This window comes from Aquarana catesbeiana, linkage group LG01, assembly GCF_042186555.1.
Source record: "Aquarana catesbeiana isolate 2022-GZ linkage group LG01, ASM4218655v1, whole genome shotgun sequence".
NCBI classification, from domain to species: domain Eukaryota; kingdom Metazoa; phylum Chordata; class Amphibia; order Anura; family Ranidae; genus Aquarana; species Aquarana catesbeiana.
The window spans coordinates 605,694,835-605,721,234 of NC_133324.1; the positions used below are offsets into that span (position 1 = coordinate 605,694,835).

Genomic DNA, 26,400 nt, shown 5'->3' on the forward strand with positions numbered 1-26,400 from the left:
GTTCCTTCTGGCTCCTGATCCTGCTTGCTGTACTGCTATGTTTATCTCTGTCTCTCTGACATTTGCTTGGCTGACTACCCAATCCGGTTACTGAACTCTGGCTTGTTTTGACTATGCTTACTCTGTTTACCTTATTAAACAAGTGTGATTTAACTATACTTCTGTCTTGGTCTGATTCATGGTTCCTGATAGTAGACGAAGGCCATGAATTCAGAAGATACAGTCAATCCACTTGTTGGTAATATTTTTTCCAGATTGGATGAGCAAGATCACCGCATGGATCAGTTTGGCATAGCGTTACAAACGCTCTTGAGTCGCACGGCTCACCTGGAAACTCCCACAGTGGCTGCTCCGGTGCAACCTGAGTTGCAGGACGTCCCTGCTGCTGCGCCAGTCTCTGTGCAGGCACCTGCTTTGAGAATTACCTCTATAAGAGGTATGTCTGGTTCCGCTCTGCTTCCCCAGCGATTTGGGGGTGATCCAGTTCAATGCAGAGGGTTTCTCAACCAGGTTGAGATTTACTTTGAGATGCTGCCCCAGGTGTTTCCCATGGACAGAAGCAAAGTAGGTTTCGTGATATCTTTGCTTTCTGAGAGAGCCTTGGCCTGGGCAAACTCTCTATGGGAGAAGCAAAAGCTTGTTGTCTTGAGTTACCCTGACTTTGTGGCCTCCTTTAAAAGTGTATTTGACATTCCCGCACGCTCCACTTCTGCTGCCAAGTGCCTCATGTCCATCAAACAGGGTACGAGAACTGTTGCCGACTACTCCATTGAATTCCATACTCTGGCAGCAGAGGTTGCTTGGAACAATGAGGCCCTCGCGGCTGCTTTTTCTCATGGTCTCTCGGATTCCATCAAGGATGAGATAGCAGCCCGAGATATATCCACGGAGCTGGAGAGGTTGATCCTCGTTGACTTCAGACTCAGAGAAAGACTCTCTTTTAAGGAGCGCTTGCGGAAGCCTCCTGTACGTTTGCCTCCGAGCTTTGCAGTCCCACCCGTGCCTCCCTCACTTCCCATGCCTCCTGGTACCGAGGCGGTCAGTGAGGATGAACCCATGCACTTGGGCTTCACACATCTCTCTGCAGATAAGAGAGCCTTTAGTAAGAGGGAGAGATTGTGCCTTTATTGTGGTGAGGCAGGTCACTTTTTGAAGTCTTGTCTTACCCGTCCAGGGAACGGACGAACCTTGAGGTCCTGTCATGAACAGACCTTAGGTGGCGTTGTTTTGTCCCCAGTTATCCAGAAGGATAAGCCCCTGGTTTCGGTCACCCTTTCTTGGGCTGAGTCGTCCATTGAGATACAGGCTCTAATTGACTCTGGGGCTGCAGGCCTGTTCATTGATGCTGCCTTTGTATCGCAGAACTCAATTCCGCTGCAGCTGCGTGACACTCCACTTACCATTGAAGCTCTTGACGGGAGACCTCTACAGCCTGCCCATGTGACTCATGAGACGGTTCCGTTGTCCATGGCCGTAGGGTAGTAGTGTATTTAGGTTTTGTGCTGCCCTAGGCCTGACTAAACCCCCTAATTTAAATATGACCCACCCTTTCCTATCAAGGCCACACCCCTTGCTGAAATTTTCGAGTGGATACACTAGTTCTGAGGGCCTGGGGGGGCAATGGATTCCCTTAATTTGCATAGATTTCCTCTCACTGCCTGCTTGGTTATGGGGCAGGAAGTGAAGGGAAATCTCTGCAATGGGACAGGGGCTATAACCCTCCCATATTCTATCCAAAATTAAAAAAAAAAGTGTTACTTATAGTTCTACTTTAAGCACAAATTTCTGATAATTTTATGGAGAAAGATAAGAAGATATAACCATGCCAATGGTGCCACTGGTGCCACAGAAAACATATAGCACAGTGAGGAATGATTGTGGTCCAGGATGAGAGGACAGTCAAAATTAGGAGCCGCACCCCCCAACAGTTGCGGAATGCTGACCGCCTGCATACCGGAAGCAGTGCGGCCGCTTTATGGGGACGCTAGACTAATCTACCTCTCAGCCCAGTCTGCCCCATAAGACTAGCGCTACACTAACTCTCCGTACTGCCCCCCTGCAAAGTGCTGCCCTAGGCCTGGGCCTTGTCGGCCTAGGCCAGGATACAGCGTGGCCGTAGGGGCTCTTCACCATGAGATGATCCAATTCCAACTTATTTCCTCACCTAGGTTTCCGCTGGTTATTGGTTATCATTGGTTACAGATGCACAACCCCTCTTTTGATTGGCTCCGTGCTGAGGTTCTCTACTGGTCACCACAATGCAGTGAGACATGCTTACAGAAGGTAGCCAAGGTCCTGTGCACCTCTTCACTCTCCTCCCTGCTGGAGGAATACCGCGATTTTAGAAATGTCTTTGACAAAGGTCAAGCTGGTAGTTTGCCTCCACACTGACCTTATGATTGTGCAATTGACCTTCAACCTGGTGCCATACCCCCTCGTGGCCAGGTTTACCCTTTGTCGGTCTTGGAGGATAAGGCCACGGAGGGGTATGTTGCAGGTTTCATCCACAAATCCTCATCTCCTGCTGGTGCTGGTTTCTTCTTTATGAAGAAGAAGAGCGGTGAACTGAGACCTTGTATTGATTATAGGGGTCTCAATCATTTCACGATTAAGAATGCCTACCCGATTCCGTTGATTACAGAGTTATTTGACCGCCTCAAGGGAGCAACGGTTTTCACGAAGCTTGATTTGAGAGGGGCATACAATCTCGTGCGGATTAAGGAGGGCGACAAATGGAAAACTGCTTTTAATGCCAGAATAGGCCATTATGAGTGCCTCGTAATGCCTTTTGGCCTTTGTAATGCCCCGGCAGTTTTCCAGGAGTTTATTAACAATGTCCTCCGAGATTTGTTGCAGTTATGTTTCGTGGTTTATCTTGATTATATCCTCATATTTTCCAAGTCCCTGGAGAGCCACCACACAGATGTCTGTCATGTGCTTCAGAAACTAATGCAGCGTACACACGAGCGGACTTTTCCACCGGACTGGTACGACGGACCGAATCCAGGCGGACAATCCGACCATGTGTGGGCTTCATCGGACTTCCGATGGACCTTTTAGTTTGAAAATCCGCTGGACTTTATAATTGAAACATGTTTCAAATCTTTCCGCCGGAACTCCGCCGGACCCAGTTCCTATCGGGAAGCCCGTTCATCTGTATGCTGGTCCTATGGACCAAATACGACGCAAGGCCAGCTACAGCACCTGCCCGCAAGAATGTTTCCAGCGCGATCCTATTGCGCTGATTCTCAGTGACAGGGTATAATCTTGCGCTCGCTGCCATAGGAAAAACACATTTTCCTATGGCAGCGAGCGCGAGAAAGAGGCGACAATGTCGTCTGATATGGATCTCAAGGGGAGCCCCCCACGCCGTTTTTTTAAAAAGTAGTTTATTAGGCAGCTCCGGGGGTCTCTTCCGACTTCTCCGCTCTCTCTGGCCTCTTCTCCCAGTGTGCAGTTCTTCTCCCAGTGTCCAGCCTCTTCTCCCGGTGTCCGGTTCTTCTCCCGCTCTCCGCTATCTTCTGCTCTTTTGCCACTCTTTTGCTAGCGGTGGCCCGGTCTTCTCCGTCGTCTTGCTCCCTCTTCTCTTCTTCCAATGTTGACACAACGCTCTCTCCCACTGTAATGATGTGTGAGCGGTGTGCAATGGGTGGTGGTGACCCCGCTCCTTATGATGGCACAGTCCCAGCATGCCCCGGGACTGTGACGTCATAAGGGGCGTGGTCACCGGGTGACATCACCCAGTGACCATGCCCCATGCCTATATAAGTCATTGCGCACCGCTCACACAGCATTACAGCGGGAGAGAACGTTGTGTCAACATCGGAAGAAGAGAAGAGGGATCAAGACAACGGAGAAGACTGGGCCACTGCTAGCAAAAGAGCAGCAAAAGAGCAGAAGATAGCGGAGGAGCCCGGCAGAAGAACCGGAGAGCGGGAGAAGAACCGGACACTGGGAGAAGAGGCCGGAGAGAGTGGAGAAGTCGGAAGAGACCCCCTGAAGTCAAAAGAAGACCCCCGGAGCTGCCTAATAAGCTACTTTAAAAACCTGTGTAGTGTGTTTTTTATTGACACTTTTTTCCCTAGGTGAATGGGTAGGGGTACGATGTATCTCATACTCATTCACATAGGGCAGGGGGCCAGGATCTGGGGGCCCCGTTATTAAAGGGGGCTCCCGGCTTCCGATAAACCCTCCGCCCGCAGACCCCGACAACCAACGGCCAGGGTTGTCGGGAAGAGGCCCTTGTCCTCATCAACATGGGGACAAGGTGCTTTGGGGTGGGGGGACCGCAGGGCGCCCCCCTTCCCCAAAGCACCCACCCCCCATGTTGAGGGCATTTGGCCTGGTACGGTTCAGGGGGGGGCGCTCGCTCGTCCCCATCCTCTTTCCTGACCGGCCGGGCTGCGTGCTCGGATGAGGGTCTGGTATGGATTTTGGGGGGACTCCACGCCGTTTTTTTTCGGCGTAGGGGGTTCCCCTAAAATCCATACCAGACCTAAGGGCCTGGTATGCTCTGCGACGGGGCTCGCAAGGTGTCAATCTCGCCGATAAAAGCGTTGAGACTTCCTTTCCTAGTCCCGTCGTACGTCATCACGTTCAAAATGAATGGACTTTAGTCCGTGTGTGGGCAAGTCCGTTCATTTGGAAGTCTGCCGTAACTCCGTCAAAAGTCCGACGGGAAGACCGTTGGACCTAGTCTGCCAGAAAGACCGGTCGTGTGTACGCGGCATAAGAGAAAACAATCTCTATTGTAAACTGGAGAAGTACAAGTTCCATCGTGAACAGGTTAAATTCCTGTCATTTCCACTGGTGGTTTTTTTCGATGGACTCAGAGAAACTTTCGGCAGTCCTACAGTGGCCCCGACCCGTGGGTTTACGTCCTCTGCAGTGTTTCCTGGGCTCTGCCAAATATTATCGGAAGTTTATTCATAACTTCTCGTCTCTGGTCAAGGCCCTGACTGATATGACCAGAAAGGACGGTAACCCACAGAACTGGTCTCCGGAAACATTAAGGCCTTTGAGATTCTCAAGGCTGCCTTTGTTTCTGTTCCTGTGTTGGCACATCCTGATCCTACGTTGCCTTTTATCCTAGAAGTTGATGCTTCTGAGACTGGAGTTGGTGCCCTTCTGTCTCAACGTCCTAACCCTAAGAGCGCTATGCATCCGTGTGGCTACTTTTCCAAGAAATTGTCACCTGCAGAGTGCAATTATGAGATTGGTGACAGAGAGCTGTTGGCAATCATTTTAGCCCTGAAGGAATGGAGACATCTCCTTGAAGGTAAGTGCCAGTTCTCATTTTTACTGACCATAAGAATCTCACATTCTTGTCTGAGGCTAAGTGCCTCTTTCCCAGAAGGGCGTGATGGGCTCTTTTCTTGTCGAGTTTTAATTACATTGTCTCAGTCTTACCCGGTACTAAGAATGTAAGGGCTGACGCCTTGTCACGACAATTTTCCTTTACTTTGGAGTCGTTCTGGTTCCTGTGATTCCTCGTGATCTTATTCTGGCTATGGTTCGCATCAGTCTTACTTCTCCTTTGGGTGACAAAATTCTTGCTGCTCAGGTCCATGCTCCTTCTGAGAAACCTTGTGACCGCTGCTTTGTCCCAGAGAGTCTCTCTGCCGTGCTCCAGACTTACCATTCTCCCAAGGCAGCTGGCCACCCTGGGAAGAATCAACTTATTTGGGCCATTTCCCAACAATTCTGGTGGCCTAGTCTACGGGCTGATGTAACTGCCTTCATAGCTGCCTGTTCCATGTGTGCTCAGAGTAAAACTTCACAACACTTTCCAGTGGGTCTCCTACAACCCATACCCAATGGAGAGAGGCCCTGGACCCACCTTTCTATGGATTTCATTGTGGAGTTACAAAACTCCCAAGGCAACACTGTTATCCTTATGGTGGTTGACTGGTTCTCAAAGCGTGCGTTCCAATGACCCAACTGAGAAACTTGAAGGAGGAAATGCTTAGCGGTGAGTGGATTGCAACTATTCCAGTGTCTCCGACCTCCCAGTAAGGACAATTGATCGGTACACTGACACCTAACTATCGGCTCAATTGTGGAACTGTGGAACCAGGAGCTTTATTAGTCAGATGTCTTTTTATACAAATATTTTAATTTGAAGCATATAATGAATAGTTTAAAATGGATCTACTCTATGTGGAGCTTATTTCTCCCTATGTCCTTGGACTTCCTGAACCCTTGAGATTTCTCAGGGTGACCAGTCTGGATTTCCCAGTGCAGTCAATCCAGATGAGCAGATGGATACCGTGGACGCTTTAGGTTAGAAGCATATCTACTTTCCGTTGTTCCAATGTGACCGTATCTGTGTAAGGGGCAGGATATCATGGATCTGAGAGGCTTGATTTTATCATCATTGTGGTGAGTTTAAACCCCAGCAGGGTGTGTGGAACACGGTGGAGGATTGTGGTGAAAGGTGCACTCATCGACAGATTTCCCTAGGACCACTAGTTACACTCATCACGGACTATACCTGTTTATCATCCACTCATTTATGAGTTTATTATTTTGCTATCCTGCCAGTGCTGTTAACACTATGTTATTATTTTTTATGGTATGAACGTATAGGTACATCTGCCTATGTTAGCCAGTCAATGAGTTTGATTTGACAGGAGCGCCGCTTTGATAAAAGGTTTATATTTCTGGTTGAATTTTCAAGCAGCAGTATCTCGTTTTATCACATGCTAGTATTTACTTTGTTTTTTAAGTGGCTGCTGTATGACTTATATGTCCTTATAGGGAATTATTAATTATCATATATCTTATTTTCCTTTATTATTTTTTAAAGTCTGAAACCCATAGCGCTGAGATAGGAAGGAAGTAGGGGGCGTTTTTAGTTATTTTCTTCCTTTTTTTACATAGAATAACATGCTGAGGAGTTTACAGGCTGCAGAAGAAAAAGCCTGAAGCCAAAAAAAGCAGCTGTAAAAACGTCCAGTGTGCATGAGGCCTTAGGAGAGTAAGACTATTATTACGTGCATAGAATGCGAGAGTGATGATCGAGACAAAGCATTGCAGGAAGAGCACAGACCAAACAGCACCTCATACTCCAGTTTTCTCTACATGTACAAATGTCTTCAAAGAAGTGACAAATCCTGTGCCAAAATAGGCTTAATTCATGTATACCCCAGGTGTCAACCTGAAAATCTTTAAGAGTGTATATGATTTTAGATGATCAGAGTAACCAATCTCTTGCAAGATCAAAGCATTTTTACCTTTTAAACATAACAAGAGAGGCCTTACCATACACCCTGGGTCCCTGTGCTTGCATTATAGATGTTTCAAGCAGGAGAGCCACTGGTCTTGTAGTAGTTCTGCTGAATGTGTAGAAGTATCACTGCCCACTCTCATCAAGCGCATCCAGATTTTAACCAACAGAAAGGAGATGCCTAGTCCTTCAGCTGCCTCTCATCACTCTCACTTGGGGGGCATAGCTGACCACAAACCAGCTTTTGACAGAAATGCCAGTATTCCATCCTGCTTCTTGGCAGAAACATCCCAAAGGTACACAAGGCTCATCAACAAATCAGTGCGCTACATGACGCACCATATACCCAATTACTGGACCTAGGCAGGTTCATGATAGGCAACATCTGTCTGGGTAATGTCAGAAGGTCTTCCACAGCTTTTTCTTTCAAGACGCATGTCCTGCTAAATTCTTACAGTACCCGTTTCGAACAGTGCCCATATAACTACCATGTCAAAAAAAGACTTTCAATAAAGGCATGCATTGATTTTGTCTTTGGTAAGGCCAAGCAGACCCTAAAACCAGCACTTGGTGAACTTTGTGCAGCCGTATTAGCCGTTAAAATTGTTGAGCTCATAAAATGTGAAATAGACTTGTTTCACTGTTACACAATGAGAAAGATAGTGTTGGGATACATACACAACCAAACAAAACAGTGCTATATGTATGTCAGTAACAGAGCAGAGTGCATGTGAAAATTCCCTAAACCTGATTAATGGCACTGCGTGCCTACGGACCTCAATCCTGTTTATCGCAGCACTTATGCAGTACCAACAGCCGCTTATCTGGGCATTTCATGGTCATCCCCGCCTGACTTCTTGAATGATAACCACATATTCTGAATTTGAACTGGTTGATCCTGAGTCTGATAAGCAGTGTTAATTTTGGCAGCAAATTTCGACTCTCAAGGTTTCTCCGATGGAACTCAGACGGAATTCCATTCAAGCGGTCTTGCCTACACACAGTCAACCCAAATTCCGACCATCCAGAACGCGGTTACGTACAACACTTACAACGGGACTAGAAAAAGGAAGTTAAAAAACCTGTAGCCAATAGCTTCCATCTTGTACTTGCTTCAGAGCATGCGTCGTTTCTGGTCCGTCGGACCAGCATAGAGACGATCGGTTTTCCCGATAGGAATTGGGTCTGTCGGAAATATTTAGAACATGTTCCATTTCTAGGTCCATCAGAATTTTCAAAAAAAAAAGTCCGATTAGGCCTACACATGATCAGTATATACGATGAAAAGCTTCCGTCTGACTTTTTCTGTAGGACATTACGTTCGTGTGTACACGGCTTTAGTCTTAGGACTAAAATGGCATTTTAGTTTTAGTCCCATTTTAATCTTCTGCAATTGTTTTAGTTTTAGTCGTATTTAGTCAACTAAATCTCCAGTACATTTTAGTCGACTAAAATCTCCAGTAAATTTTAGTCAACTAAGATCTTTTTAGTCCAAAAGAGTTAAGTGTATTGTGCTTACCTTTGTATGAATTTCGGGATGAGTTGTCCGGAGTGTCCGCAAATGATGCTTCAAATTTGTTGTATTTTTACCAGCGAGTGTCGCTCCACATGGTTTGCAAAGGGTTGTCCTTAACATCACAGCTCTGGGCAGTCTGAGGAAAGTGAGGAGGCCTGTAATGCTGCGGAGTGCTCTGGACGGTGGTCTGAGGAGGCCTGTAATACTGCATAGTGCTCTAGATGGTGGTCTGAGGGATGGCCTGTAATGCACAGTGTCCTGAATGGTGATGGTCAGAGGAGGCCTGTTGTAATGCTGCACAGTGCTGGATGTATGGTGGTCTCAGGACTGAGGGATGGCTTGTAATGCACAGTGCCCTGGATGCCACTGCCAGTGGTCAGAGGAGGCCTGTAATGCTACACAGTGCTGGATGGTGGTCTGAGGGATGGCCTGTAATCCACAGTGCCCTGAATGCCACTGCCAGTGGTCAGAGGAGGACTGTAATGCTGCACAGTGCTGGATGGTGGTCTGAGCGATGACCTGTAATGCACAGTGCCCTGGATGCCACTGTTAGTGGTCAGATGAGGCCTGTAATGCTGCACAGTGCTGGATGGTGGTCTGAGCGATGACCTGTAATGCACAGTGCCCTGGATGCCACTGTTAGTGGTCAGAGGAGGCCTGTAATGCTGCACAATGCTGGATGGTGGTCTAAAGGAATGGACTGTAATGCCACTGCCATTGGTCAGATGAGGCCTGTAATGCTGCACGGTGCTGGATGGTAGTTGTCTGAAGGATGGCCTGTAATGCACAATGCCCTGGATGCTGCACAGTTGCACACACAGTGCTCAGTTTGTACAAACGGTGGTCTCAGGGGAGGTCTCAGGCTGCTGTAATTGTAATGTACTACACAACTGTGACTGTACACACTCACAGTCTGCTCTGCTCTGGGCTCCTGGTGTTGCGGTCATCTCATTGGTCAGGACTCGGGAGTTGGACAGACTCAGTCTCATCCTGGCAGTCGTCTCGTCACAGTGCGCTTGCTTGCTGGGAATGGATTGTGGAAGCAGGTGGAGCTCCGTGAAAAAGCAGAAGTTTGTTCAGGAGCGTAAACGTCCCCGCCTCACATTTTCGCTCTGTTTTCGTTCGTTAATGAAATCAGATTTGATTTTTGTCATAGTTTGCGTCAGTGGAGGAAAATGTGCTGTTCTTTTTGTTTTGTTTCATTTTCGTCACTGTAAAAATGCCGCTGATGAAAACTTTGACGAAAACGTTTTTGTTGACAAAATTAACACTGCTGACAAGGAAATCAGAGCCAATACTGTTACACTCAACATCACTGTGCAGTCAAGGACAAGGCTGAATTCTCACCATTTTGAATGCCTTTCTAAGTAGCCTTCTGTTGTGCAAGCTATCTCACACATTAACCATGTTGTTGATCATTTCACAACCAATACTGAGAACCATGAAGGGTATTGTAAATGGCACATGTGTAAAAGACCTTCTACCATTGAGAAGGATGCATCTTCTACACCCAATACTTGATTTAAATAGAGGTAAGAAGGACTAGCATGTGTTGCTGCCTTCCCTTTTCAAGATAGACTTATAAACTGTCTTTGGTGCCATCCCACTGCCACAAGTAATGACAAGTTTTGTATTAATGTTTGCATTATTCCCTTTGTGTTCCCTTTTCTTCTCTTTTGGATGTTTCTAGAATAGATTTTTCACTTGCAATGTTGCTGTCATTAATTTCAAAATTAAACATTTGATATGTTTTTGATTTTCTATTTTGAATAAAATATAGGTTTATGAGGTTTGTAAATCATTGCATTCTGTTTTTATGTAGATTTCATAGGCTCTCAAGTTTTTTGGAAATTGTGTAACACACTACCTAGAGGCAAAATATCTACAGACAAAACTACAAATCATGGAGTTATATATGAGAATAGTTGTTCCACCTATGCTAACATCCAAACTCAAGAGTTACTTCTCATATAAGTCCCATCTTATGTTGGAGTTCTTCAGACTTTGTCTTTGTAGTGATTTACATCTGTAGAGAGATGGCAGCTCCTATATCTACACATGTAATCACTGCAGTGTTTTAAAGTCCCCCCAAGGCATGTCTGCGCTGTCCATTATAAGGTCAAACTTCTTCCAACTTAAGGTGAGCCGTTTATATTAATATGCTTACACCTTTGCATTTTAGCTTTGATCTGCTTGGGAGATGTTATCACTTCATCTGCAGTTTTAATCCACATATTCTTCTCATGTATAGGTAACTTTTGTGTTTCTTCCCATGATGTTGGCTCAGCCTGCGGCACTCTGTGGATCATACAGTATATGACAATTGTCTGGCTGAGATGTCCTTATTGGATCTCGCGGATTTTCTGACTGAGGTTGCAGCTTCCTTTTCAGGGAAAAAGTCACTGATGCAAATTCTTTGCAATTTCAGTGATGTCCTGCTTTTTTCCATGCAGTACTGGTGGTGCTTCTTGCTCAGGTTGTTGTTCAAATGTCAAATGTGCTATATCTTCCTTAGCACAAGGTTCCCATTTTTTCCTATTTACTATGCTTTTCTTCAGGAACATGTACGTATGCTTTGCTTCCAAAGATTTTGATGTGTTTCAGGCCAAGTTCTTTCCATTCTATAGCTCATATGGAGTTTTCTCTGTTGCTTTTCCAGGGGAGCAGTTTTGGAGATAGCAGGCTGTCATAATTGTCTGTGGCGCTTCTGCTACAAAAAGCATGTGTCTGGCACTTTCACTTAAAGTGCGGTTCATTCTCTCTGCAACACTATTTTGTTCTGGATTGTATGTTATAACAGTCTGCACCATAATTTAATTCTTTCACAAAAAAAGCTTGTGTTTTATCACTTGTGCACCCTGTGCCATTATCCATGCATTTTTGACAAATGTGTTGCCTACTTGGGTAAGATATTGTTCTAGTTTATCTGGAACTTCATCTTTGCTATGTAACCAGTAAAGCATAGTATACCTTAAGTAGTCATCATGAATGTGAGAAAATACTATTTCTTTCATAGACTCTGAGATTTCAATGGACCATGTAGATCTAAGTGAATTGAGTCCATTCAGCTAGTTTCATTACAGTTTCAGGATTCCTGTGTCCAAGATGACAGTGCAAGGTGTGGCTACAGTTCAAATGTTCTTCCTCTTTGACAGTGCCAATAATTTCACTCATTTAATGTTTTGTGTTATCCCATACTACCTATTTAAATAAAATATCCTGTGTCCCAAACCATATATATGTAATAATTGTAATGAAGTGAATACATTAAATAACCAGGTGACTGTGTTCCCACAATCGGAACATTAAAGTGTACCTCCACTTTTGTTAAGTAAAAAAACAATCCCCTCTGGGTGATCTATGTGCAAGGATTTTAACAAGCGTTGTTGCAGATTCCTACCTTTTGTTATTCTGAAGAAATCCCGGTGTGTTTGTCTGTGTCCTTTTGGGAAAGTGAGTCTAATGGGAATGGTTTCATAATTATCATTCAGCTGCTGAAGCTGCAGGGCACTAATGAGGAAAGCTGCTGGGCCTGCATCCCTTTAGATGTGTTCCTATTGGGAGTATCTCACCAGAGATGATATTTTTGCTGCAGGGGATACCTGAAATCTGACTTGTATCTTAGTGAAGATATTTATGTTTCTGGGGGGGCATTCTGTACACATTCTGTGTACAGAACACCTCCAGGCAGCCATATTGCATTGCATTTTCAGAAAATGACAGAGCTGTAGATTGAAAAGGAAAGGTAATTTTTAATAACATTCAATTACAATTTGACTTGTGTCACATTTGTATACGCTATATTATTTTTGCTTTATTTGCTATTTTTTTTCCCCCACGTAAGTAAAGTTACCCTTTAACACAGTGGTCGTCAACCCTGACCTCAGGGCCCACTAACAGGCCAGGTTTTATGTATTACCTTGGGGAGATGCAGACTAGAATACTGCAATCACTGAGCAGCAAATGATATCACCTGTGATGTATTTCAGTTATCTTGCAAACCTGGTGGTTGATGACCACTGCTTTAACAAACATAAACATTTTGCTTTGCCTACCCCGATTTTGCCACAATAAAAATAAATAAAGTGGTTGTAAAACACGGCTGGTTTTAAAAAAACACCTGTAAGACAATGGCAAATGACAATGGCATATTGTGCTAGCATGCACTGCATACTAGCACATTATGAAATACTTACCTTACAACAAAGCCCTCCAGCACCACGCTGTTACCGCTGAGAGGTCTGATATCTTCCCCCAGTGTTTCTTCCGGGTGCGCTGTGTGATTGGCTGGAGCTGCGATGACGTAATTTTGCGCATGCACGTGGGAGCCCACGGTTAAGGCACAAAGCTCTGAAGTTCTAGCAAGGTATGCCGGACCTTCAGAGCGCATGCTCCGGTGATGTCACTGGCTGCACCCAGGGTAAATATCTCCTAAACGGTGCTCATTTAGGAGATATTCATTTTACCTACAGGTAAGCCTTATTACTGTATAGGCTTACCTGTAGGTAAAAATCACAAAGTGGGCTTTACTACCGCTTTAATTATACATACAGTATATTGGATATCAAATAAACAAATAATTCTATATAATAAATCAAAGTCCATAATAAACAAGTGTGATCTGTCTTAACAAATGTCCTTCTGTGTAGAGATTATAAATCCTCAGACAGAATCCACCCTTCGTGTTGATACTTCATATATCATGCACAGTGACTTCCACCACCATTCACATGTGTGCTCACCACCAAAAGTGACCTGTCAATTACCAGGTCAAAACACATTTTCCCCACACTGGGGAACAAATTATTAGGCACTCTCTTTGGAGTAAAAGGCACACTCAATATCTGAGGTGCCTTCTGTGTCTTGCCTTTAGAATATTTCAGGGTAATCTCATTATCTGGACAAGCACCAAGTGCTGTAACAAGTATCTCAAAGCCGTCAGGTAGATCACTGAATAGCAGTACTGTGATATGATTATTTTTCTTTAGCTCACAGCTGCTCCACTTTTTCTTAAGTTCATTTTATATAAGCATGTGTGGTTTCAGCATGTGAAATGCCTCATCCCACTGACGAACATCCCTCTCCCACCTGGCCATTAGCTTAGTCTGATATAGCTTTCTAATTAAAGCAAAACTAAAAGCACTAAACTTACCTCCACGCTCCAAGTCCCTCGCCAGCGCCGGCACCTTCTGGAGTGCTGGTCTTCGTGCATCTCCAGTTGCCAGCGTGAGCAGACTGTGAGCAGGCAGGTAGGTGTATTTTATTGCAGAAGGAACTTTGCGCATGTCTTCTGCGATAATAGCCTGCCTGCTCACAGTTTTTTGTTCAATGCCTTCAATTTCGCTTTAAGTAGAGTTTAGTGCTAAGATTTGCTCTTTCATGTACCTCCTGTAGCACCTCTCACATTTCTTTTGCAGTTTCCCACGTGCATTTGTGCACAGTTTGATCACCACCTATGCTCAGGGATTTAATACTTTCAGCTTTCTGATCTTTCACTGTCCACTCATCTGTAGGTGGGGTTGGCCAAAGCTCTTTCAGATAATGTTTTGCTGTAACTCTGAGCTGTATCTGTATCTGCAACAGTATTTATTACTTTGTAGCTTAGCCTATAATCTGTTCAAAAATTAAGATGGTACTGGCTACATAGCTAAACCCTTCTTGTTTTATTTGAAAATTAAGCGAGCACAGATAGGAAATTACATCATAACCTTGTAGTTCCACTTTGGGGATCATTACATTATACAAGTATTAAACATAACACACAGACAACTACTAGTACTAATCATAGTTTTATATATTAGAATGGTTTTTGAGCCTATGCCTGTATAAACCGCATACTAATGCCCCGTACACACGGTCGGATTTTCAGACGGAAAATGTGTGGTAGGACCCTGTTGTCGGAAATTCCCACCGTGTGTGGGCTCCATCACACATTTTCCATTGGATTTTCCGACACACAAAGTTTGAGAGCAGGCTATAAAATTTTCCGACAACAAAATCCGTTGTCGGAAATTCCGATCGTGTGTACACAAATCCGACAGACAAAGTGCCACGCATGCTCAGAATAAATAAAGAGATGAAAGCTATTGGCCACTGCCCCGTTTATAGTCCCGACGTACGTGTTTTACGTCACCGCGTTCAGAATGATCGGATTTTCCGACAACTTTGTGTCACCGTGTGTATGCAAGACAAGTTTTAGCAAACATCCGTCGGAAAAAATCCTAGGATTTTGTTGTCGGAATGTCCGAACAAAGTCCGACTGTGTGTACGGGGCATTACACTCAAAAGCTTTGTCTTACACGCAGTCCTAATTTTCCCAGGTGTCACCTTTTGAAGTTGAAAGTTATATTGGAGTTTTTTTTGCTCTGCAAGTACAAACATTGAGAAAAGAAAAAAGAGACTTGAGAAAATATTCAAGAGAAAACACTTGAAAAAGATATTTCCAGTTTTGCCTCTTTTGGCTTGCAGTAAGTCTTACTTGCTTTTGTTACTATTGGCATACTTCCTGGCATCTAATGGTTTTTGTGCCTTGCATCCATATGTGTTTATCCTTCCTGGTTTCTAGTGATTATAATTCTTCTTTGCAGTCAAGCATTTTTTTTTTAATCAAGAAAAGTTTTTATTAAAGAAAGTATGGCATTCCAGGACATTACTGTACATACAATTGTCATTGAGCATGTGATAGCACAGTAGTGGAAAACGTATACAGATTTGTCTAACAGTCCTCCAGCAATTGCCAGCACCAATAAAGCATCAAAGATATCAAAAGACAAGAATGCACTTTACACTATACAACATAGCTGGAAGTGTGCCCGTATGGTCTAAGGTATTGCCTACATTAGTCACCCAAGTTCTATGAGAGGAAGTATGGGCTTGAAAGAATGCATGGCCCATCGCTACCCTAACAAACTCTTCTTGCACTGCTTCCCCAAGAATGCCCAAAAGGCAATTTTTAGGGTCCAGTGGTACGTTAACTTATTCAAAGTGTCTAACACTCCTTTCCAATAGATATGTAGTTTTGGGCATCACCATAGTAAATTAATCAAACCCCTGTGATCTCTCCTACATCTGTGACAAAGGGGTTCCTTTATGCTGCCCATTTTATAGAGGCATAGTGGAATGTGATGTGCTCTTAAGACAATGTACAGCCAGGATTATTTTCGGGATACATTAAGAGAGCAAGTCAGCACAAATTGAAACGCCTCATCCTACTGATGAACAGACCAACATCCTTCTCCCACCTGGCCATCACTTCTACAGGGTAGCCTGTAAGGAATTCAGATAGCAACATAACATTGGGAAATGAAACCTTTTGGAGCTATCGTGGATTGAATCAGATTAAAAATAGGAATTGGGCACTGAGTCCATCTGCCCATATCTCCTTACGCTCTGACAGCATGTTTCAATTGTGCATAAAGTCCATATGGGATGGTAGAGTGTAAGTTTCCTGCGGTGTCGAAAAGTGTATCAATACACCATCTATGAAAATTTGTGACATGTATTGTATCCTTTGGTGCACCTTCCAATGGGCACCAAAGCATTTTTTAAAATGAAACCCTACAAATGTAATGGGAAACTGTAAGTCTCCACTCAAATCTTAGACCTTAGGGCAATCTGACCAAAACAAATGAAACCTCTTGGTGCCTTTCTTCAAGTTCTGCATGTGACATTACATTTACTTAATAAAAATATATGTGTTTTATGTTATGTATACATTGAACATCAGTTACAAATGATTCACTAATTCTATCTCTTGGTTACAGTGGTACCTTCACAAACATAAGTCGTGAAACAACTCTGGTCACGAACCAAATTGGTTGTGAACCGAGGCAAATTTTCCCATAGGGTTCAATGTAAATCAGGTTAATCCATTCTGAACTTTTTATTTGTTTATATATATATATATATATATATATATATATATATATATATACGGTAAGATTATGAAATGTATGTACAAAAAAAAGATTTTAAACATATATTACATATGATCTTTTACATTAAGCTGACCTCATTCATGTGTACATCTAAAAAGAAAAAAAATATATAGCTCCTCTTTAATACTGGTTTCAAACAATCCCAAACCCCAATTTAAATGGCTAATCTAGGGGCCAGAAAACAGCACTGTGCATCCAGGAAAAGATCATCTGAGGGCATGATAAAGTTGTAGAATTCATATGAATTGTTTTTCCATGATTCCCAATCAAGTAAGCCCACCCTCATGGTAGACAGGGGGCAGAAACCCCTATCTGAGTGGACTGGTTCTCCTAAAACTCTCATCTTGCACTGCTCTTCTCTATATGAACGTGTCAGAGCAGGGAAGATGGCCACAGCTTGTGTTTGTGAACCAAAGCAAATTTTTGTGAACTCTTCTGTTGGCGAACCGAGTTGTTTGTGAACAAAAGCGTTCGTGAACCGAGGTATCACTGTATTTGATTTTTTAAGCAGTCTGAACAGGATTACTTAAAGTGGTTGTAAACCTCAGACATGAAATACAAACAATGCAATATCCCTTGCGTGTATAGTGTGTACTTGTCTCAATTAAGAACACTTAATGCTCTGTACACACGATAGGATTTTCCGACAACAAATGTTCGATGTGAGCTTGTTGTCAGAAATTCCGACCGTGTGTAGGCTCCATCAGACATTTGTTGTTGGAATTTCCGTCAACAAAAATTTGAGAGCTGGTTTTCAAATTTTCCGACAACAAAATCCGTTGTCGGAAATTCCAATCGTGTGTACACAATTCCAATGCACAAAATTCCACGCATGCTCGGAATCAAGCAGAAGAGCTATTGAACTTCCTTTTTCTTGGCTCGTCATACGTGTTGTACGTCACCGCGTTCTTGACGTTCGGGATTTCCGACAACATTTGTGCGACCGTGTGTATGCAAGACAAGTTTCAGCCAACATCCGTCGGAAATAAATCCACGGTTTTGTTGTCGGAATGTCCGATCGTGTGTACATAGCACAAGAGTCATTTTTTGTCTGCTGCTTCATTCCTTTCCTGTGCTATCAACATAAGTCACTTCTGACAAGTTTTCTTGACACAAAAAAAAGTGGCAGGGAGGGAGCTCCAGCAGATTGACACCCTCATCTCTGTTCCTGTGTGCTGTGTGAAGGGGAGTGTGTCCCTTCCCTCCAATCAGCTCTTAGAACTCTCCTCACTGAGCTCTGCAGTGTGTATTTTCACACAGTGTGCTTATTTTAAAGGCTTATATGCAAGTTATTGTCAAAAAAAGTGTTTGGGGACCCAGGTCCTGCCCCAGGGGACATGTATCAATGCAATAAAAAGTTTTAAAAACGGCCATTTTTTCGGGAGCAGTGATTTTAATAATGCTTAAAGTGAAACAATAAAAATTAAATATTCCTTTAAATATCGTGCCTGGGGGTGTCCTTAGTATGCCTGTAAAGTGGCACAGTTTTCCCCTGTTTAGAACAGTACCACAGCAATTGACATTTCTAAAGGAAAAAAGTCATTCAAAACTGATCGCGGCTGTAATGAATTGTCGGGCCTCGGCAATATAGATAAAACTCATTGAAAACAACGGCATAGGTTCCCCCCCATTCCATTATCAGGCCTTTCAGGTCTGGTATGGATATTAAGGGGAACCCTGCGCCAAATAAAAAAAATGGCGTAGGCCCCCCCCAAAATCCATACCAGACCCTTATCCGAGCATGCAACCTGGCAGGCCGCAGGAAAAGAGGGGGGGGGCGCCCTCCCCTCCTGAACCGTACCAGGCCACATGCCCTCAACATAGGGAGGGTGTTTTAAAGTAGCCCCCCAAAGCATCCTGTCCCCATGTTGATGGGGACAAGGGCCTCATCCCCACAACCCTTGCCCGGTGGTTGTGGGGGTTTGTGGCTGGGGGGCTCATCGGAATCTGGAAGCCCCTTTAACAAGGGGACCCTCAGATCCTGAGGGTCCCCCCTTATGTGAATTGGTAACGGGTACATTGTGCCATTACCATTTCACAAAAAAGTGTCATAAATAGAAAAAAGACAGGACTTTGAGACAAGTCCTTTATTAAAAAAACAAAAAAATAAAAATGTCCCGTGATGTAGATCCATCTCACGCCGCCCGACGAGCTGAAAAAAGAAAAAAAAATTTGCAACAGCTCCGCCTCCATGGGAGGCTCCCCCGCCGAGTGACGCTTCTTCTCGATGACAGCTGTTATATAGCTGAGGGCGGGGCCACTCGGTGACGTAAATGGGCGACCCCACCTTCCTCTGACGTCACGTGGCGCCAGAGAGGGCGGGGTTACCCGTTTACATTACTAGGTGGCCCCGCCCTCAGCTATATAACAACTGTCACCGAGAAGAAGCATCACTCAGGGGCCAGGCCTCGGCGGGAGCGGCTTTTTTTTATTTTTTCAGGTCCGTCGGGCGGTGTGAGATGGATTTACATGGTGGGATATTTTTATTATTTTATTTTTTCATAAAATAACACTTGTCCCAAAGTGTCTCCTGTCTTTTTTACTATTTTTGAAACTTTTTTTGTGTACCTGTTACCAATTCACATAGGGGGGAGGCCGGGATCTGGGGTTCCCCTTGTTAAAGGGGGCTTCCAGATTCCAATATGCCCCCCGCCGCAGACCAGACCTGAAGGGCCTGGTATGGATTTTGGGGAGACCCGCACACATTTTTTTTTAAATCTTTGGTTTGGGGTTTCCCTTAATATTCATACCAGACCCAAAGGGCCTGGTAATGGACTGGGGGGGGAACCCATGCTGTTTTTTTCAATGATTTTTATCTATTTTGCCGTACCCGACAATTCATTACAGCCGCAATCGTTTTTAAGTGACTTTTTTTTCCTTTAGAAATTTCATTTTGCTGTGGTACTGTTCTAAACACGGGAAAACTGCGCCACTTTACAGGCATATTATAGACGCACCCCAGGCACAATATTTAAAGTAATATTTCATTTTTATTGTTTCACTTTAAGCATTATTAAAATCACTGCTCGTGAATAAACAGCAGTTTTTTTTTTGCATTGATACATGTTCCCTGGGGCAGGACCCGGGTCCCCAAACTCTTTTTATGACAATAACTTGCATATAAGCCTTTAAAACAAGCACTTTTGATTTTTCATGTTCGTGTCCCATAGACTTTAATGGTGTTTGTCCGCAAGTTCTGGTGCGAACCGAACCAGGGGTGTTCGACTTGTCAGATTTCAGTATGCAGCCTCTGGCTTCACAGGTTAGCTTATAAAGCAGTAAAGCTTGGTTCACTACGTTTTTCCAAAGGTTAAGGTGAATGGGTTTAGTATAAATCCACTGAAGGACCACTGTTTTCCTAGCATAATACAGAAGAGCTCTCAAAAATTGTTTCTGTGTGGCACTAATTCAAGATCCTCAAAGATACTTAAGATGCACCATTTAGGAATGCTGCAGATGTTAGGCAAATCACGGTGAGTGGCAATAAAGTTAGTGACTTGGGACCAGAATAGTCTGATCATTTTGCACTCCACATCATATATAAGAAATCTCCTCTTTGTTTTTGACACTTATGACAATTAGGTTGCCTTTTTTACACTTTTGAAAGAGTCACAATAGGGTATAGTATATTCTATGGAAGATTCTCAGTTGAAGCAATCTATCTCTGGCTGATAGAGTTCTATCGAAAAAAGAGTTCGTACACTCAAGACACTTTCAAGAAATCAGGAATGTCTTTCAGCCAATTAACTTGCAACCTGGCCAATTTTGCTTGTTTTGCTTGTAGTAGAGTTCCAGAAAAGATTAATCTAGTGTGTGTTGGTTGGAGTAAGGTTTTATCCAATACTGATTTCTGTTCCCCAACTGAGCTTCAGCCGCATGACTAAGTTGAAGATATCTCCAACGCCAAGATTCTGTGATGCCAAACTCTTAAAGATGATGATGGCTCTATGGATCAAGTCATTTTTCTAGATGTGAAAAATCTGTTCAGCACTGAGATATCTAAGCTGAGGGTGTAGGCACTTACTGACTAGGGATGAGCGCAGTGTTTGGTCAGATTGTAAGTTCTGACTGAACACTGCCTTTCTGGATGTTTGGCTAAATGCTTGCACCCACTGCTTCCTTGAAAAACACTGACGTCATCCAGCCCATTCACTTACATGGCCAGAAATGCCCAACCACAAAAGCAAATGGGTGGGGATTCAAGGGGGGTTACATTGTTGTTTATATATGGCCATGGACATGCTTGGGCAATGATGTCACCACTATCTCTGTCCCCTTCTTTAATATAGCTAATGACAGCTCAGGGAGCTGTCCTTTGGCTATGTGCAACGTTGGGTTTAGAGGCATATGCCAGATCTCTGTTTTTTCTTTTTCTCTGTTGAGATGGCAGGCATCATGATTGATGATTTTTTTTTTTTTTTTTAATAAAGGACTTGTCAAGCATTGGGTATTTTTTTTTGTAGGTGACATCTAGGTTCCAGGTTATATTTTGGGGTAGGGAAATATGGTACAGTCATTTGCATAAAAAATATTTTTGTTACTTGAGAAATTTTTATTAATTTGTATTTATTTTCAGTATAGGAACGATAACGTGTTTTGTCTTTATATAGTCTGAGGAACACCCGAAGCTTCACTGATTATAGTCCATTTTTGAAGTTTGAGTGTATTATTGCTGTCTGTTTTATTGTTGGGGAAATTCATCTTTACTATTTGTGTTGATGGCCAGTATCACAGGGAACATTTAAATTGCTCAGCAAAACAGGAGTCTTCCATTAATGACAAATTCACGTGACCACTGTCTACAGAAGGATTTCCTTTACTGCTGAGATCCCCTCTCACTTCCTGTAAACAGAAGGTGAAGGAAACCTCCCCAATATACACAAAAAGCACCCATTCTATCCAAAACTAAGAAAAAAGTTAAAGCTTTAGACCTGGCCTGTTAGTGGGTCCTGAGAACAGGAGTTGAGAACCACTGCTTTAGATGTACTTAACTTTATGCTGTAAAACAATTGTAAATCTCCTCATTAGGTCTAGAATAGGCCTAATTTGGTATATCTTCTATTATCATGAGTTAAAGTATCGCTAATATAACAAACTTTCTTGATCATATGTCTGGTAGAGTGCAATTAACAATCGTACAGGTGATTTTAGATTTGCTTGATTTGGCACTCTGAATGGTAATTATTGGTTGGTTTGTCCATATGTCTTCGACTTGACTTTCTTTTAGCTAAATACACAACAGATAAAAGTTTATACTGTTATATTGTGATTCTCTCATGGCCTGTCATCAACAGAACATGACTAAAGTCAATGAGGATATACTGTATATGTTCAGTAGCGCAAATCATAAACTGTTCAACCAAAAGAATATAAAGTGATTGCTAGCTTTGACTACTTCCCAGCTTTTTTTTTGTCATAATTGCACACATCATTTCAATTACCCCATCTTCTCTATCAGGTCTCAAGACTCTTCAGGTCTTGTTAACCACAGAGGTCAAACTTCAAAGGAAAACTGGAATGTCTCAGCAAGAAAAGACCTAACAAAATGTAATGGTGGCTCTTTCGTGTTAACTAGAGGACACTGGGAAGATTACAGTGACAAAGAGTATTTCGCAGTAATAATAATAATAAAAAAAAAATAGGGTGAGAAATGATCATATATGGAACATACAGGCTACATATTAAACTCCACTGAATAACAAACTGCAATTAAAAGAGATTTGCTATTATAATAGGTGAGCTGCTATAGAGCCACATCACAAGATTTAGGCAATTAGTTATTTAAGGGATAATAAGAGGATTTATACAAAGAGTGCTTTGTAAAGGAGAAACAGTCATTACAACGCAGCTGCCTGTAACGTAACCTATGCATTCCAGAAGTGCTGTGTTCAAATACCAACTTGCAAAAAAAGTAACAGCGATCTTCTGGAAAAAAGAAAGAATTCATGCAAATATTCAGTATGTTCATTAAATCAAATCCCACGCTATCAGTTCTTCAACTAAAAAAATCCTTTTTTGCCCCCATTCTTACAAAATTGACATTCCTAGTCCCTTTAGCTTGGATAAAGTAATAAGATGAAAATAGCCTTCTCTGTATCAAAGCTACAGAATTATGCTATCATGCGGAAGTTATACTTACATAGGAACATTAAATATAGGCACACACTGTATTAGTCTCATTGACTGCAAAAATGAAATACTTCTGTTCTACGGTTTTAGTAAACTCAAAAACAGAAACTATCTGCACAAAATGACCCATTTACTTGCTAAATCAAAGTATTTCATTACAATGTGTATTAGGAGAAAGATTTATACATACCAGTTCTTCAGAAGAATGAACCTAAGTGCACTTTTTTTTTGGATCTTCCTTGAGGATTTCAAATGAGTGCCGGCTTTCCGCACACTGATCCTGATGTTCCTGGGACCTGCTCTTTCCTAGTTTTTTGAGCAATCTATGTAGTGGATGATTTTTCTGGCAGCTGCTTGCTTAAAAAAAAAAAAAAAAAAGTGCATTGACCTCACATAATTAAAGGGGGTTGTGTTTAAAGGAGCATTCCCAGACAGTAGCCAAAACTTTTGTATGCGTGTGAAATTTTAAAGCATAACTATTAAGGAGGTAGCAGCATTAATGTAACCCCTTTGTTGCCAGATGACTTGGAAACAAATCCTTGTGTAATTCTGAAGAGGTTATGTGGCAGAAGAGGAGTTAAGTTGCCACAGGGGCAGTGGGCATGGTCGATGCAAAATATGTAGGAAGGACTGCAATGCAGTTACACCCCTCTTTGGTACCTCTCTTAAGGCAGTCAATTCTCATGGCATGTAGCTTTCCAGGGGTGTCAAATGGCAAATGTTTTCATAGCAAGAAGCAGTGCGGTAATATTCATTTAAGCAATATAATTGTTCACAATGTAGACTGTCAATTTACAGCATTCTGCACTGGAAGAATGATCAGAAATGGGAAACGCATATACACCATGCTTGTTGTTGTGAAATTATTTTTTATAATTTCCTCAAAGCTGAGGTTTTATTTTCATCATCTGCGCATTTAGGCTCAAATAGGCTAATCTAAAAAGCAGTGTAAATTATAATCAGCTGCAAAAAACTATTCCTAATCCTAATGAGCAATGCCTAGATGTCCAGCAGTCAGAACAGTCAAAGATGTTTGGTTACTAAGGGCTACAACACATTGCTTTTTGCCTTAAAAAATATGCCGGATGCTGTTTTTTTTTTTTTTTCTACTGTATTTTATTGCAAATGCACTATCATTGCCAAATGGAGTTTCAGATTTAATATAAAGGCACTGCTGCCATCTAGTGGTACTACTACTGTAGCAAATGTCATTATACAGAAATTTGGCTGCACTGGCATTGTACCTTGTAGTGCTGCAATATAGAAGATTTTATCCTGCACCTGAAGGTACACTTTTGGGCTTCATGCATATGCCTCCAAATGCAATTCTTTGTTAGCCTACTTGGCCATCCATGTAAATCTCAATGCAGAAGCATTGTGCTAGCTAGAGATCTGCTACAGATGCTGATATGGAATGCTGTGTAGCACAATCCGAACCCCAGAAAATGACTGTTTCAGTTTCTGGGCTCAGCGCTAAATCCAATCACCAGCTGTGTGTAGGAGCCATGATGCTCCTGCATTGTGTTTACATGGGAAGAGTAGTAACATTAAATACAAAGTAGTAGAGATGTCTTATTTTAGAGCTTTTTTGACAACTAAAAAGCAGGGATGATCTAAGACTTTGCTCAGCGGGGGATCTGACAGGTCCGTGTCTACTCCACTTATGCTGCCTGCTCTTTTCTATGGGCGGCGGAGAGTAAATAGACTCCACTGTCCGTTTACACCTGACTACCCTCAGATCTGATCCGCCCAGACAGAAAGTATCTCCTTCCATTTTTTTTTTAGCATGTCGGATTGGAGGTAGGTGGGTATAAACGGATTTAGCACCCTCTAGTGGTACTAGGATGTGTACAGTTACATTTTTTTGTAGTGTAGGAAAATGTAGGCAGGCTTGGCAGGCATCCAAGCCTGTGTGTGTTTGATTCTTGGCAGGAAGCCAGGCAGGGCCGGGCGACTCACAGGCAGTAAGACCTCCCACTTCCTTCAAGAACATGCTATAAACTTCTGGAAAGGAAGGAGGAGAGGAGAGGTAGAGCTGCCTGGAGTATTCTGAGGGCCCCGTCCAATCCCAAGCCCCCACAAATACTTAGGGTCAGCCCAGCTGGGGGGGAGTTGGTATCGGGTGGAAGATGGCGATGGAGTGTTAGGCTGTCGGGGCCTTTGAGGGAGCTCCCCAGTCTGGGGGGGAGGTGACCTTGGGCCTGGGCTTGGGTGCGGACGGGACCTTCTTACAGCCCACAGATGTGTCCTGACCAGGAGGCACAGGAGGAGCAAAAGAGGACAGCAGGAGAACACTGCTGGGCAAGTCTCCTGGAGTTCCACAGAGGCAGCCAAGTGGGCTGGTGAGTGTTCACGCAGTCAGAAGGACTGGGGAGGCATGCCTGAGAGGACTGGGAGAGTGCAGTCTGGGATGGGTGTAGAGCCAGTGGAGTGGACTGTGGTGGCACGGGCAGCTAAAAAGGGGCAGCTGCAGCTAGGAGGACTGGCAGGGCCTGAAGATGTGGCACACATGGGTTACAAATATGTCCAGCGACCTGCAAATACTGGACGTTGTGACTGTTTACTTCAACCTCCTGCTTTGAACAATAAAGTGTGCCAGTGTCTACTGTTGCTCGGGGTGATTAGGGTAAACCTGAGGGTGCCTGCCGGTGGCATTGTGCTAAGAATGCTGCCTTCAGTGAGGCATGGGCTACAAATGTTATTGCTGCTATTGACAACCACCGGAAAAGTCAGCGGTCATCTGCTCTCAGTTGGGCACAGTCCGTGCCGAGCGACATGCCCAGACAAGTCCTGCTAGCATCAGTGTGCCTGCCAACTTCAGTTCATCTAACAAGGGGTTACAGCAGCACGCTATCAGTTTCACAGACACCAGCCTGTCTGGAAGCTAGGGGGCGGCGCCACGCCCTAGAGGAGACCCAGCATTCCCTGCTAGCAGACATCATGAGGCAGAGGAGCAAATCAGGGGAGTGTGCTCATGTGTTTCCAGTGCTGACCTGGTTGCCTGACCTGCAGGATCGGACACTGAGGGACACTGGTATCCGATTGGAGTATCACGGAGGATTCGCCCTTGGGTTAATCGAGGGGACGGAGCGCCTGTACTTGCTGTGTCCAGAATGCCGGATACGACCACGGTGGTCAGTGCATAGATCCAGTGCGGTCATTGTGGCAAACCGCTTACATGGCTTGCATCCAGCCAGCAGGAGCCACAATACTACAATGTGGACCTGCAGTCAGAACTGTGTCGCATGCAGCCGCGGAAGTCTCTGATGGCCAGAGCGGGCCTAGTATCATTACTGAAAGGTGAGGTGGAGTCTGAGCCTGGCGACTCCCTTGTGAACACCAGCCACATAAGGGAACAGCAGTCTGTCGTGACCTGGTGACTGTAAGTACTGCCCAGCAGGAACCAGTAGAAATCCCTGAAATGCTGGCTGCTTCTATGTCCCTTACTAGCCCCACCTGGAAGGAGTCAGTGCAGGAGGGAGATGCACCCTCAGGTGAGCCAGGAGGGGAAGGCCAGGACAGAGCCATAGATTGGGGTTCCCTCAGACTGCAAGATGTGTTTGGGACCCTGGAAGAGATAGCAGATTGGT

At 43.7% G+C, this 26,400-nt stretch overlaps 1 protein-coding gene across 1 annotated transcript in view; it reads right to left on the bottom strand.

Annotated features, from left to right (window-relative positions):
- The window catches only part of ADAMTS10 (ADAM metallopeptidase with thrombospondin type 1 motif 10), a 272,206-nt gene extending 248,856 nt beyond the window's left edge, over positions 1-23,350 (bottom strand). The window contains exon 1 of the mRNA XM_073599198.1: positions 23,001-23,350. The gene's annotated coding sequence lies outside the window, so the exon portion shown is untranslated. The remainder of the gene's footprint in view (positions 1-23,000) is intronic.
- Positions 23,351-26,400: the final 3,050 nt, after the last annotated feature.